General features: G+C 41.9%; 1 long non-coding RNA gene across 1 annotated transcript; it reads left to right on the plus strand.

Moving 5' to 3' along the window:
• Positions 1-471: 471 nt before the first annotated feature.
• On the plus strand, positions 472-5,607 carry LOC309620011. Its single transcript, XR_014239370.1, has 2 exons — positions 472-1,208; positions 1,745-5,607. It is a non-coding gene; the product is annotated as an uncharacterized lncRNA (long non-coding RNA).
• The last annotated feature ends 8,883 nt before the right edge of the window (positions 5,608-14,490 follow it).

Consider the following 14,490-nt stretch of genomic DNA (forward strand, 5'->3'; position numbering starts at 1 on the left):
GCGACTGGCCACCTACAGGATGGAGCAAGCCGATCCCATCCACGGCGCAGTGACGACTGCTTTGAAGACCTGAAGAGAAGCGAAACCACGGAGGTGAATCCACGGAGATAGGCAATGCCCACGAGTTCGCATACATTGGAAGGAACAGCGGGAGGATATAAAAAGCGCCAGAGGGCTTCCCTGGTGGCGCAGTGGTTGAGAATCTGCCCGCCAATGCAGGGGACACGGGTTCGAGTCCTGGTCTGGGAGGATCCCACATGCCGCGGAGCAACTAGGCCCGTGAGCCACAACTACTGAGCCTGCGCGTCTGGAGCCTGTGCTCCACAACAAGAGAGGCCACAATAGTGAGAGGCCCGCGCACCGCGATGAAGAGTGGCCCCCGCTTGCCACAACTAGAGAAAGCCCACGCACAGAAACGAAGACCCAACACAGCCAAAAATAAATTAATTAATTAAAAAAAAAAAGTGCCAGAGGCTTCTCTCTGCAGAGGTGGGGGACTTTGATGTGCGTTGCCAGAGGCACTTAAGGAAGGAATGAGGAAGAAACCAAGAATTACCAGGGTTTCCGTGGCATCAGGTCTGCTGCAGTCCTTTGGCCGCAAGCTGTTTCCTTCTGTCCCAAGCCAGAAGGCGGAAAGATGGTGCTGGGGTCAAAAAGCAGCAAGATTAAATGTGGTTCCTGACGTGCAGAGAGAGTTTTGCAGAGAATCAAGTCCTCCTTGAGGGCATGGCCCCCAACCTGCTGGAGAGCTTACAGCTATGCCCTGCTGGCAACAAACACAAGGGCCGAAGTTTGGGGGATGGGCATGAAAAAGATGGTACGTAAATACAATGGAAGTTTACTTAGCAAGAGTGAGAAATGGCTTGGAAGCCACCGAGATGTTCTTCAGTAGGTGATGCATGATTACATACATGGAACTGTGGTCCATCCAGACCGTGGAATATGAATCGGGGCTAAAGAGAAATGAGCTATCAAGCCAGGAAAAGACATAGAGGAACTGACATGCGTATGACTTAGGGCAAGAGGCCAACCTGAGAAGGTCATGATTCAACTAGGGTTATGGGTTCTTGGGAGGAAGACCACAGAGGGGAAGTGCACTTCTCATCACATCGTGTCCAGGATGCCTGCTGTCAACATGACTTATCCCTGTGGAAGTTGACCTTTGTCACCTCGTGCAGGTGTGTTTGTCAGATTTCTCCATGGCGAAGGTAATTTTTCCCCTTTTCTGTGTGCCAACTAACCTGTCATAATGCTGTGAATAGACCTCTATTCCACATATAAGGACAAAGACCAAAGAGAAAGATAGATGGGTAGATGATAGATAGGTAGCTAGGTAGATAGATAGATAGATATCAATATATTTATATTCAACTATCTAGCTATCTATCATCTATCAAATCAATCTATTCACCTATGTATGTATGTATATATGTATCTATTTACCTATCAACATCTATCACTATTATGTATCAATATCTATCAGTCTATCTATCCATCTACCCACCTAACTATGTATCTATTTACCTATCAACGTCTATCACCATATCTATCAATATCTATCATCTATCTATCTATCTATCATCTTTCTGTCTATATATTTACGCACCTACCTATCTGTCATCTATTATTAATATTGTTCTCTATTTGGATGTAGGAACATTTTTTTCATCCCCCTTGCCATTGTTGAGATATCTCTTCCATTTTCATGCATCCGATCAATCAGGGAAAATTCTTTGCTCTGTAGGATTACCAGCATGGAGACACAGGAGAGAACTCTCCACCTCAGTCCACAATATGCATTTACAGTCCTTGCTCCCCCTCAAGTGCCTTCTGCCTGGAACTGCAGTCTGGAATGAATAGTCTACACATCTGACACAATCCTTTCTCCCAAAGGCAAGTAGAACATGATGGCTTTGTCAGAAGCAGGGCCGAATTGCTTCCACCCAGAGCATCTATATTTTCCTACAAAACGTTGCTCAAGATTAAATTCTACCAGCGTTGATAGGATCTTTTACCTCTATGTTATTTCTCTCCTTCCCCTATCCTCACTCTGTCCTACTACTAGCCTTAATGCCATGGTGCCTTTGCCTCCATCCAAATTGTATGGTTCCCTCCTCACCTCCCTGGTAGGTAGGTAGGTGGGTAGGTAGATAGATAGATGATATGATGGATAGATGGGTGGATGGATGGGTGGATGGTTGAGATGCTGCTTTCAAGAGTGATTGGATGACCGCCATCTTGTCCGTTGGAAGTTAAGCCAGTGTGTTTCTACAGCCAGGAGTACTTGCATTTTGGTTCAATGTCTGTTTAAGAATTTGTTTGGCTCCATGTGAAGGGAAGATCAAGAAGGGCAAGTGTGTTGAGGTGTATAAGGAAGATCCTTCTCAGTGTCTAAAGCTTCCCTAATCACAGCTCCTTGTAACAGAAGACAACATCATGTAATTATGTAAAGGTTCCATCAGAAAGTAAGAGTTCCGCTTGTGTCTCTACCACCATGGTTTCATGACCTAGGATAAGTCATTCCAGGTCTTTGAGTTCTGGCATCTTCAAAGGTCAAGATCAGAACACCGATGTCATGAGCAGCTATGTGAACACAGAGGGGTTCAGTGGTCAAATCCCCTAAATGTCTATACTGAAGCCAGCAAAGATTCATTTCCTTCAGGTCACCCTGGACCCATGGAGCATCAGCAGGGATTCTGCTCTCTGGAGTTACTCCTGCTCAAAGTGGATGGTCCAGAACTAGTCTCACTGCCACCCTCATCTACAAGAGGTGCTGTGGACCTAGAAGCACAGAGCAGGAAATATTTGATGCTCAACACACACGTGACAACCACAGAACCCTTAGAAATGCCTTTGTGGTCATCATTTTTATACTTGTGTCCCAGTGGAAGAAGGGAGAAAAGGGCACTCAAAAATTGACCACAAAAAATGCCAGTCACAGGCAACTCTCGGTCAATGTTACTGTCTTTTTTTTTCTAGTCTACATTCAGATCATCACGAATGGCCATCTGAGTCCATTCCCTCCTCCGTGAATGATACACAGACGCACACTTCAGATCCCATGCTTATCTTTGAGATTTGTATCAATTCGAAAAAAAAAATTTTAATACATGTATGGGGGAATGAGCCACCACCATCTTCCCAATGAGTAATTTTACAGAGACACTGGTCTTGCCATGGACAAAAAAAAGCAAACAAAAAAATGGTCCACACAAAAAATTACATTAGGGCCGATTGAAACCAGATGCCCACGCAATTTCCCTTAGAGAAGTTCTAAATTTTGTTTGGAAATGATAAAAGTGCACAATTCAAAATCCCTCCCTTTTGTGTAGCGAGAAAGGGAGTGTGGGTTCAAAGGTTGCTATTGGGTGGTTACCTCTTCTGTTTTGAATTTCTGTGATTCCATAGATACCAGGAGAATTCCATTTTCGTGGAGCCGCTCACACGCCTTGCATCTGTTTTTCTCTGGAGCTTGGAGCACAACAATTACGGTTCTCATTTGGTTAATTATTTGTGGGGATTCTGTTGGTGGTTGATGACGCAGGGTATCATTTCAGACCAAAGTCATGAAATTGGCAAGAAAAGTGTGTTGTGTTTTTTTTTCTCACAAACTTAAGAGATATATATATATTTTAAACAAGAGTCTGTTCACTTCCTGTAAACTAAGGACTGCTGTGGTTTCAAAGACACAAGACAGTGAAGGGATGTGTCTGATCTCCTAACCTGGCCACTTCCTTGTTCTCCGGGGAGTCTGAGGCACTTGTCCTGACGACCAGCTATTTGCAGGACACAACAGCGTCTACCAGTACCCCTCATCATTATGGGAGTAACTCATGTTTTTCATATTCAGGACAATAATGCGGTCAGTGAGTCAACTTTGCCAGCAAAATTGCATAAGACCCAAAGACAAACCGTGATACATTAAAAAAAAAATTACCTTAAAAATCATTCTGGGTGTCCTTAGGAGCTACAACTATTGAAAAAGTTGAAAGTGATGTCTAGAATTTCTGTAAATATTGGCCTTAAAGTTGGTTGATTTTAAAAAAGGTGGGGGGGGGGGAGAGGAGTTTATGGGATACTTTAGAAAATGGTGTATATAATTAAATATGATTGTTTAGAGGGTATTAGGTTGTGGTTACGGGAAAAAGAATCAGCTTTGTCATAGTTTATTAAATGGAAATCCCACAGTTAAGTAGATACACATTCTCAAGGGAAGTTTTCTTTGGCGGGGTCATGTCCGTGGCAGTTGGTCTTTGCCAAGAGAAGAGCCCTGTAGGCTGGAAGGGGTATTAGAGGACAGATACAGTGCTGTGTTCCTTTTAGGGTTGTTTGCAGGAATTGATTGTTCACACTCAGGGTCATTGCTGGGTACTTCCCAGTAACCAAGAAATTGATTCCACATATGAGTGACATCATATGGTATTTGTCTTTCTCTGTCTGACTTACTTCACTTAGTATGATCATCTCTAGGTCCATCCGTGTTGCTGCAAATGGCATTATTTCGTTCCTTTTTATGACTGAGTAATATTCCATTGTATATATGTGTCTCATCTTCTTTATCCATTCATCTGTCCGTGGACGTTTAGGTGGCTTCCATGTCTTGGTTATTGTAAATAGTGCTGCTATAAACATAGGGGTGCATGTGTCTTTTCAAATTATAGTTTTCTCTGGGTATATGCCCAGGAGTGGGATTGCTGGGTCATATGGTAGCTCTATTTTTAATTTTTTAAGGAACCTCCATACTGTTCTCCATAGTGGCTGTATCAATTTACATTCCCACCAACAGTGTAGGAAGGTTCCCTTTTTGGAGCCTGGGTTTTTGATCATACTTTTCTATTTTTCTTCACAAATATGTGTGTGTCTGTGTGTGTGTGTGTGTGAAAGAGAGAAAGAGAGAGATTAGCAAGACAGACCCCCTCTCATTTTTGTGTGGTTTACAGCCATCTACTGAGATTCTAATAATAATGTTGTCCCATGATTGGAATTTAAAATGTCCACCAGAAACCTTGACGTGGACGGCTATGCATAACTGGCCTTTGGAGGCTTTCCTATCTTCCTGGCGATTTATCCTTTTTGCTGACTTGTATCCACACATCTGTTTGTATTTATATCCAGATGAAGAAAGTTTGGGAGGCTCTCATTTACAAGCTGACCTCGGAGATATTGTAGGTTCACTGCAATCAAGTAACTATCGCAACAAAGCAAGTCCCACGAATGTTTTTGGTTCTCGGTGCATCTAAAAGTGACGTGCCCACTAGATTGTAGTCTAATTAATTGTGCGATATCATTATGTCTAAAAAAGCAACGTACCTTCATTACAAAATATTTTATGGCTAAAAAATGCTAACCATCCTCCAAGCCTTCAGTAAGTTGTAGTACTAACTTCAAATCTCACTGATCACAGATGATTGTAACTAACATAATCATAGTGGAAAAGTTTGAAATACTGGAAGAATTACCAAAATGTGGCCCAGAGACACGATGTGAGCAAATGCTTTTGGAAAAATGGCACTGATCGACTTGCCCAATGCAAAGTAGCCACAAAACCTCAATTTGTAAAAAAATAAAATAAAAAATAAAAATGCAATATCTGTGCACACAATAAAATGAGATATGCCTGTAAGTTTTCATGGGGGATTAGGAAGGTCACAAACACCCTATCACACTGACCTCGGTTAATTGTAAGGCACATCTGAATTGCTCACGCTTGTAGCACCCCGTAGGCAGTTGTGTATCTTTTTTGTCATTGATCCAGTTTACTTCCAAATAAACTTGAATCCCAACCTGGCTGTGACTTTTCACAAGACAAGTGATACACCGCTATGACCCATCCCATCTTCTGGTGCAAGTGATTCTGAACAGTTGGGAAGTTTAGGAACAAAGAAGTACTTGTACCGAAACCAAACCGTTTTGGAGCCTGTCTTTAGACCTGTCTTCTCTCTGTATGACTTTGTTTTGCGTTTGGTGAAATTGGAAATGAGTTATAAGGTACGGCTGGGGTTCTGGCTTTCCAAGAAAAATAACGGACAAAAATCTAGAGGACTTTTGCAGATGCAGGGTTTTGGTGGGTGACGCCGTGAGCAGGGCGGCAGCCTGTGGTCACGTGGGTTGAAAGCACAGTCTGGGCTGTCAAGACATGGGTTCTCCCAGGAATACCTAAACCCACATGCCATGTGGCTGGTCAAGCCGAAGCTTGGCAATATAAAACATTCTCTAATTCGCAGAGCAGAGAAAGACGCATGAATCCACTCCAGTACGACCGTGTTTATGGACCTAGGCAAATATTTCACAAGTGTGTGGTGCGATGACATGCTCTGGTTATAGCTGAATTATAATCTTTTAAAAGAAGCGGTGTTGACTTCCAGGACTTTTATGCTCTGTAATCATAATCTGTTTTACCTAAAACGTGGATTCCCTGAGGCTGCAGGAAATTTTGCCCTAAAGGAACCCATTGGATGGGTGAAGGCATACAAATCCTGAGCCCCTGAATTGGAACATCTTGAAGATTTGAAAACGGTTAGGATTTGACCATGTCTGTGAATTCAAAAAATATTGGACGAGGTAAAAAAAAATCATGGGCGACTTTTTGCTTTCACAGTGGTGATGGACACATTTCCAAGAGATCATGTATCTTTTATATTTGTACTGGCTTCTGCGTTTCCCCTGCAACAAAGCTCTCTTGTGAGATTTTAAACTTATAAAAGTATATTATGCCTGAAAGCGTGCCCTTGGGACTGTTCACAGCTGTATGACTAAATGATGGATTTATTACAGTTTCTGTAATTCCTCCAGTCTCACCAAACACAGTGGTTCCTCAGGAATATGCAAGTTCATAGACGCTGAGCTAGCATTTCTATAAAACTGTTTATTTTTTAACCTGAGGAGAAAAGGAGTTACATGTTGGCATCAGTAAGTGCCGTTTTAAATCACTGACGCAGTGTTTTGACATTTGATGCAAAATGGATCGAGGAGTTTTCCATGAATAGATTTGAAGGGGAATTTTAATTTTTTACAGCGCACCTGAAAAGCTAACATTACTTTGGAATCACTTCACCCACAAATATGATTGCCTTTTATTACTACCTGAGGAAATGAGAATAACAAAATACCTCTTCCAAAATGATAGCGTGATTTGAGAGAAAAACCGAAGCTCAGCCGATTTCATCAATCGCCTTAAGTTTTGCATGATTTCTTAAATGTTTAAATCTTTATGGGTGTATTGCCGCCATTGACAACGTGCCAGATCAGACTCGCCCGTGAGCTAACGGTTTCTATATGTTAAAGTATTTTTAAAAACTCAAAGGAAGGGTGATATTTGTTGACATAGCGTTTTATTGGCAAACAGCTGTGTTCATTCATGAATCATCTGTGGCTGCTTTCTTACTATGATGAAAGAGATCAAACCACATGACCCACAGAACTGAAAATATTGCCTATCTGGCCTCAAAACGTTTGCTGATTTCTGGTTTTACATAGTGAGTTAAGCAACCACTAATTTTGGAATTCTGTAGGCTGGGGAGCCAATAGATGTAGGTAGGGTGTCAACCACACATTCAGGGTTCTTGCAAATGACTTGAACAGACAGGACGTGAAAACACTCAGACATTAGAAATGAGAGATCCAGAAAGGAGAGCAGTCACATATGTTGGCAGCCAGAAAACCCCAAGGAAGAGATGCAAGTTGAGCGAGATCTTTGGGGATAAGGCAAGTCTTGGAAAAGAGAGCACTTCATTAATTTAGGGCATCTTTTTCCAAAGCAGGTAAGGTGGGGACACCACCCTTACAGTTGGGTGTTTCTGCCTGGGATGGCAAAAGCAGTGGCTTTTGGCACTGGTCATTACCATCCCAAATCTACCTTTCCTTTCTCCTCGTCACCTCCTATCCCATCCCGAGCCAGAAGGTCTACACAAACGAGTATTGTGCCTATGAAGAGTTGAACCCTTTTCATCAGTTTTAGCGGAAACTAACAGAAAATAATCATCCTCACAGGGTCACACAATAAGGAAATGCATGCTCGCACACGACGAGGAGTTCTAGGCACGGAATCATCGGGTTTGGCCATCTTCCTCGTCTTGGCTTTGTCTACAGGCTAGTTTCTCTCATGGTCTTGAGGTGTGGACTGGACGTCCCTGGGGATATCCACAGGTGGCAGAAAGGGACCCCTCTTATCCTGTGTCCCTTTTCCAGGGAGAGGGAACTTTTTCTAATAGCTCCCTGGAAGACCTGATCTCCTGTTTTTACGTAAAGTTGTGTTATATGCCTACACTTAACTCGTACGTGATGTGGAAAATGGAACCATCCATGGTTACCTTGATACAATCAGCATTTCACCAAAATCCTCCCTTGGAATATATGATCTCAGGAAGGAGAAATGGATATCCCCAAAAAACTGGTGTCTACTAGCAATAAATAAGGGGAGACTGGACGAAAGTTGGCATCAAATACTCAATAAGAGTTTCCTAAATTGATATAGGACCTGTATCCTGAAAACTGTCCTCACCTACAATCATTTTACTCCAGAGCTGTGAGTACCAGGATACCCCAGCTTTTTCTAGGATGTGCAGCTGATTGTGAAGACTCAAGTATCAACAATTTTTTTTTGCTTCTCTCTTCAGAAATCCTTTGGCCTATTTTGATTTCCTTTCTTGCGTAATTTGTTAAAATTAGCCAAGACAGCTGTGTGAACACTTGCCTTGGCTAATTTCAAACTGGTGTGCGTCCAGTATCATGGAAATTCCAATTCATATTGGCCTGAATAACTGTGGTCCACAGGTACAGGCAACAAGGCTGTGGTCGTTCCCCCAGTCAGATTTCACAGTCGGTGGATCTTGTGATCTGTTTGGTTTCACTGGTAGCCCCTATCTTTTTTCAGAACCGAAGGGTGGGAAGCCAGCCCAGCTCTGAAGTCAGCTTTGGGTGCAGAGAGGAAGACAGTCCATCCAAATTTCCTTTTTGTGAAGCACTGCTTTCTTCCTAATGCCCTTGGACCTTATGTAGTGACTTCTCGTTGGTCTCATTGTGTAGAGGCAAGGCGAATCCCTACAATTCCTAGCAATGTTATCTTTGGATGAAAACGGGGGACAATTTGTCTTTTCAAAAATTGAAAGAAAAGAATTTTCTACTTATGAAAATCCCTGTTGAGGTGTAGGAATAGGTTGGTCAGACATAATAATACAGCAACAGTGTTTCACATGGTCAAAAACCCTCCATGTAATTCCATCTTCACTTGTGTCTTGAGAAATGGAATATTGCCGGCCATATCAGTAAACAAAGGATGTGACAGTCTCCAGCGATTGCAGCCACAGCATATGGTGAGCTGCTGAGCCCTGAGGGAATCACATAGAAAAGCCTTAAATTCCTTAACATGAGATATCTGGTTTTCTTCCATTAATAGTGATCTTTTGTTCCTACTACCTGCCCTTTGTTGTGAAACTTCTATATAACATAGCTCCGCCTTCACCTCCTTGGACCAGTTCTCTCAGGGTTACTTGAGATGCTGCCTCCCAGTCTTGAAGTCCTAAAAATTTCCGCCGAATAAAACATAACTCAACTTTTAGGTTGTGAATATATATATATATATATATATATATATATATATATATATATATATATAATTTTTATTCGACAGTCTCAATGTTAGAGATTAAATCATGCAATTATTTGGATAGTTGCAGGTATAAAAGTTAATTGAAGAAAAATGAAATTCTGCTGTTGTCAGTAAAATGTCAGCCTACTATACGTAATTTTACTAGATATATATTGAAATCTCCGTTTCACATTTCATCTGTGACCATACTGGTATCTGTTAGAAATAGACCACAAAGATACAATCAGTGATTTTAAAAAATATCTTGTTAGATTTTAATTCTTTGGGGCTCTGAATTGTGTTTTATAACTCTCCCAAATTTGAGTCTAGGTACTTTTGGGTTAATTGATTGCCTGACATCAACCTGTAAAACTAAGCATAAGAAAAATATCAGATGCTATTGCGAAGAGTTCAAGAAAGTATAATAATTCGCACCTGTGTCCTTGAACCTTGCATAATGTCCTATTGTTAGGGTTTATTATTATCTGTCAACTTAGTTCTTTTTCCACGTAAAGTGAGAATACTTTATAAAGTTTTCGTCCATCAACTCTTTTTTTTTTTAAGATTTTTTTTTTGATGTGGACCATTTTTAAAGTCTTTATTGAATTTGTTACAATACTGCTTTTGTTTTAGGTTTTCTTTTCGCTGATTTGTTTTTTTTGGCCGTGAGGCACGTGGGTTCTTAGCTCCCTGACCAGGGATCAGACCCACAACCCCTGCCTTGGAAGACGAAGTCTTAACCACTGGACCGCCAGGGAAGTCCCTGCCCATCAATTCTTAATGTTTGAATTCCCTATTATCACATTTGGATAAATGTATGTCTATACTATCTACTCTAGTGAGCTGCAAATTAGCAAATTACATTCTGATAACTGAAGGGACTGTATATAAACCTTTGTCCCAAGTTTGCAATTTTTTCCTAGCTTATTTACAGTAGAAACAATTAAATATACGAAAATGCGAGAATGTGAAACATGGGCATTCCTATCGGCACCACGGTGGGTTGCTGTCGATTTTTTTTCTTAGTGTACATCCTTCTTTTTCAGCAATCAATATTGCCGTGAATGTGTTGGAAGCAATGGCTTTACTTTTCCGCCATCCACTCAGGCTGCCCCGTGAGTTACATGCGCTATTTGGGAGACACATGTGGCATGACCAAGACCCAGCTCCATCATGGAGATGATGGTGTTGGTTGTTTGTCACTTTGCTTCTCTCTGCTCTCCTCCTAAAAGAAATAAAGGGTAATTGAGGCTTTCTATTTCTCTTCTAAATATGCACTCAATGATGCTTCTTTTTGAACGACTAAAATGTTGGGTTTATAGAGCCATGACAGCTACCCTTGGGGTTTCTCCTCTCTCTGGAAAAAAAAAAAATTTTTTTTTTGATCTGAAATGAAAGCATTGAGCCTTTCAGCTCAAGGGAAAAAATAAACATGGAGTGAATCAGTCTTCTCTGGTGTTGATACAATTCATCCTGAGTCCTTTCCCAGCAATATGGTGGCCATATTTTCCTAATCATACTTGGTCCACATGGACCAGGAGGAAGTGGGGGGCACAGGGGTAATGAAGGATGTTGAGGCCAGGAAACCTGTCCTGGAACTGACCATTTCTGTGTCCTTGACTCTCCAGTTACCTCATTAACCCCTGTCACCTCATCTATAAAGTGGGCAGCATTCTATCTGCTTTCTCCTTTTTCTTGTAAGGCTGGCATGAGTTCAGGTTCAATAAACATGCATCTCCGTTCTTCTTTTTCTTCTCTCATCCCATCTCCCTTTCTCTTCTATGGGCAACTCCCTTCCTTTTCTTTCTCCCGGTGGGTAAAATGAGAGAGAGTAATTGTTTAATCAATACTTTTTACTGAAGTATAGTTGATTTACAAAGTTGTGTTAATTCCTGCTGTACAGAAAAACGATTCAGGTATATATATACATTCATTCGTTTTTTAATATTCTTTTCCACGATGGTTTATCACAGGATATTGAATAGAGTTCCCTGTGCTGTACAGGAGGACCTTGTTGTGTATCCATCCTATATATAATAGTTTGCATCTGCTAACCCCAAACCCCCAATCCATCACTCCCCCGGCCCCTCCACCTTGGCAACCACAAATCAGTAAGAGAGAGTATTTTAAATAGGAGCTGCCCTTAGAAGTTCTGGCTACATGGCCCCCAAGTTAGCAGCTGCTCACCTTCTTCAGGGGAGTAAGTCTGGGAGAAGCCTGGAGGCTCATTCACCATCACCATATACCCCTTGCCCCAGGGCTAGGAGCAGTTATCATAGGCTGGCTGCTGATAAACCCCAGACAGGTTGTATCTTTTTTTTCTTTTCCATTATAGTTTATTACAAGATTTTGAATATAGTCGCCTGTGCTCTACAGTAAATCCTTCTTGTTTATCTATTTTATATATAGTAGTGTATATATGTTAATTCCAAACTCCAAATTTATCCCACCTCCCCCTTTCCCCTTTGGCACCATAAGTTTGTGTCCTATGTCTGTGAGTCTGTTTCTGTTTTGTAAATACGTTCATATGTATCATTTTTTTTCAGATTCCACATATGAGTGATATCATATGGTATTTGTCTTTCTCTGTCTGACTTACTTCACTTAGTATGATCATCTCTAGGTCCATCCATGTGGCTGCAAATGGCATTATTTCATTCCTTTTTATGGCTGAGTAATATTCCATTGTATATTTATACCACATCTTCTTTATCCATTCATCTATTGATGGACACTTAGGTTGCTTCCATGTCTTGGCTATTGTAAATAGTGCTGCTATGAACACTGGGGGTGGGATCATTTGCTTTTAATGAAACAGAAAGACCCGATCAGTGACTCTGATGGTAGATGAACTTGAAACAGTTTTGGTGACACACTACATCAGGCAAATCTTGAGCATCATGTCCTAATGTCTTGGGCCCCTTTTTACTCTGGCCACAGCTGCACCCACAGGTTTTTATATGTGTGTCTTCTTTGGAGAAAGGTCTATTTAGGTCTTGTGGCAGACAGGAGGTATCTTATCTCTGAGAACAGAGCCCTGATTATAACTGGATCCAGAGAGCTTAGAAATAGGCAAATGTGCTTCAGTGAGGAGAAAACTCTAACTTGACAGGAGACATTGTCCACATCTTGGTCACTAATAGCCATAAAAAGCTGTCTCTCCACCTGCTGAATCGGTGGGGAGCTCTTTGATAAAAGCAAAGCACCACACTTATCACATACCCTTCACTTGGCAGTTGGACACAGAAGCCTGTTTACGATGCATGAGAAATTTCTGATTTTATTTTTCCTTGTCTTGACCCATGTTCATGTCTGTCTATATGGTTTGGTTATAGCTACAAAATCCCTCTGCTAGATCCAGAATAGTTTCCAGATTATTCTAAGGGAATTGTCTCCGTTGATAGCTATTACTTTTTTCTAAAGTGTGTGTGTATGCGTATACACAGACAGACGTGGATATACACACATGCACACATGCACACACACACACACCAACACATACACGCATACACAGACTCACATAAATAAAGATTGAAGAGAGTTAATGCTGGATCCGGTATTTTAAGGGATTTATTCTATTCCTTTTTTTCTCTCTGGGCCATCACACTATTTTTCCTTCTGAAACCATTGCTATTTTGCTAACTTAGTCACATTCACGATGCCATTAAAAACAATGTGTTCAATTCATGCAAAATAAAATCAGAAAGCCAGCTGGTGAAGCTTGGGTTGCTTTTGTCAGTTTCTTTTTTACTGTCTCCGGGGGCCAAAATGAAAGGCTGTGAGAGGTGTTGCCCCAGAGCTCTCCCCACTAATGGCCTCACTGTGTCCATTACCACCCTCCTGGCCCCCAGCGTCCAGCACGCAATTTTCTGGTCACACATGCTCCCTGCCAACCGCACTCTTTCCATCTGTTGCCTTTGGCATAACTGCCCTCTGGTTTCTGCTTTTCCGGTGCCTCACTGCTGTCTGGTCATTTAGCTCCATGGCATATCATGGTCAAGGTTCCCTCCTGGTCTTCCCAGTCTCCCAAATGGCCTCAGATGTAGTTCCCTACGAAGAAGGAAGCATGCTAAAGTGTCCAACCACAAAATGTGTCCTCACCTCTCCCTGGGTTACTTACTGCTAACCCCTCAAGCCCATCAAAACCCAACTTCCACCCCCAAGGAAAGTTTCTAATGATGAAGTCTCCCTGAAGTTAACAGGATTGATAAGGGTGAGTTCCTTAAAAAAGGAACTAACACACAGAATGACAATTTCAAGTGTCAAAAACAAGTAGGGGGGACTTCCCTGGTGGTGCAGTGGTTAAGAATCTGCCTGCCAATGCAGGGGACACAGGTTCGAGCCCTGGTCCAGGAAGATGTCACATGCCACGGAGCAACTAAGCCCGTGCGCCACAACTACTGAAGCCCGCGTGCCACAACTACTGAGCCCATGCACCGCAACTACTGAAGCCTGCGTGCCTAGAGCCTGTGCTCCACAACAAGAGAAGCCACCGCAATGAGAAGTCCGCGCACAGCAACAAAGACCCAACGCAGCCAATAAATAAATAAACTAGTAGGGGAGGAGTTATTTTCAGGGAGTTAACGACGAAATTAGAGCTGTCTCTAGTTACACAGTTTGGCCTCACTCTGCATTATCTCCTGAACTCCCAGCCGTGCTTCTTCCTTTACTTTGTACCATAGCCTATGACTACTTCACCAAGGAAGATGAAAGAAGAGCCTGCCCACCAGCCCATCCGTCCATCCATCCATTTGTCCATCCTTCTATCTCTATATCTATCTATCTACCTACTATCTATCTATCTATTTATCATCTATCATCTATCTCTCATTTATCCATCAATCCATCTATGTATCTGTCAATTCTCTCTCATCTATCCACCCACACATCCATCCATCCATCTA

This window comes from Balaenoptera borealis, assembly GCF_965194805.1.
Source record: "Balaenoptera borealis genome assembly, chromosome: X".
Taxonomy (NCBI): domain Eukaryota; kingdom Metazoa; phylum Chordata; class Mammalia; order Artiodactyla; family Balaenopteridae; genus Balaenoptera; species Balaenoptera borealis.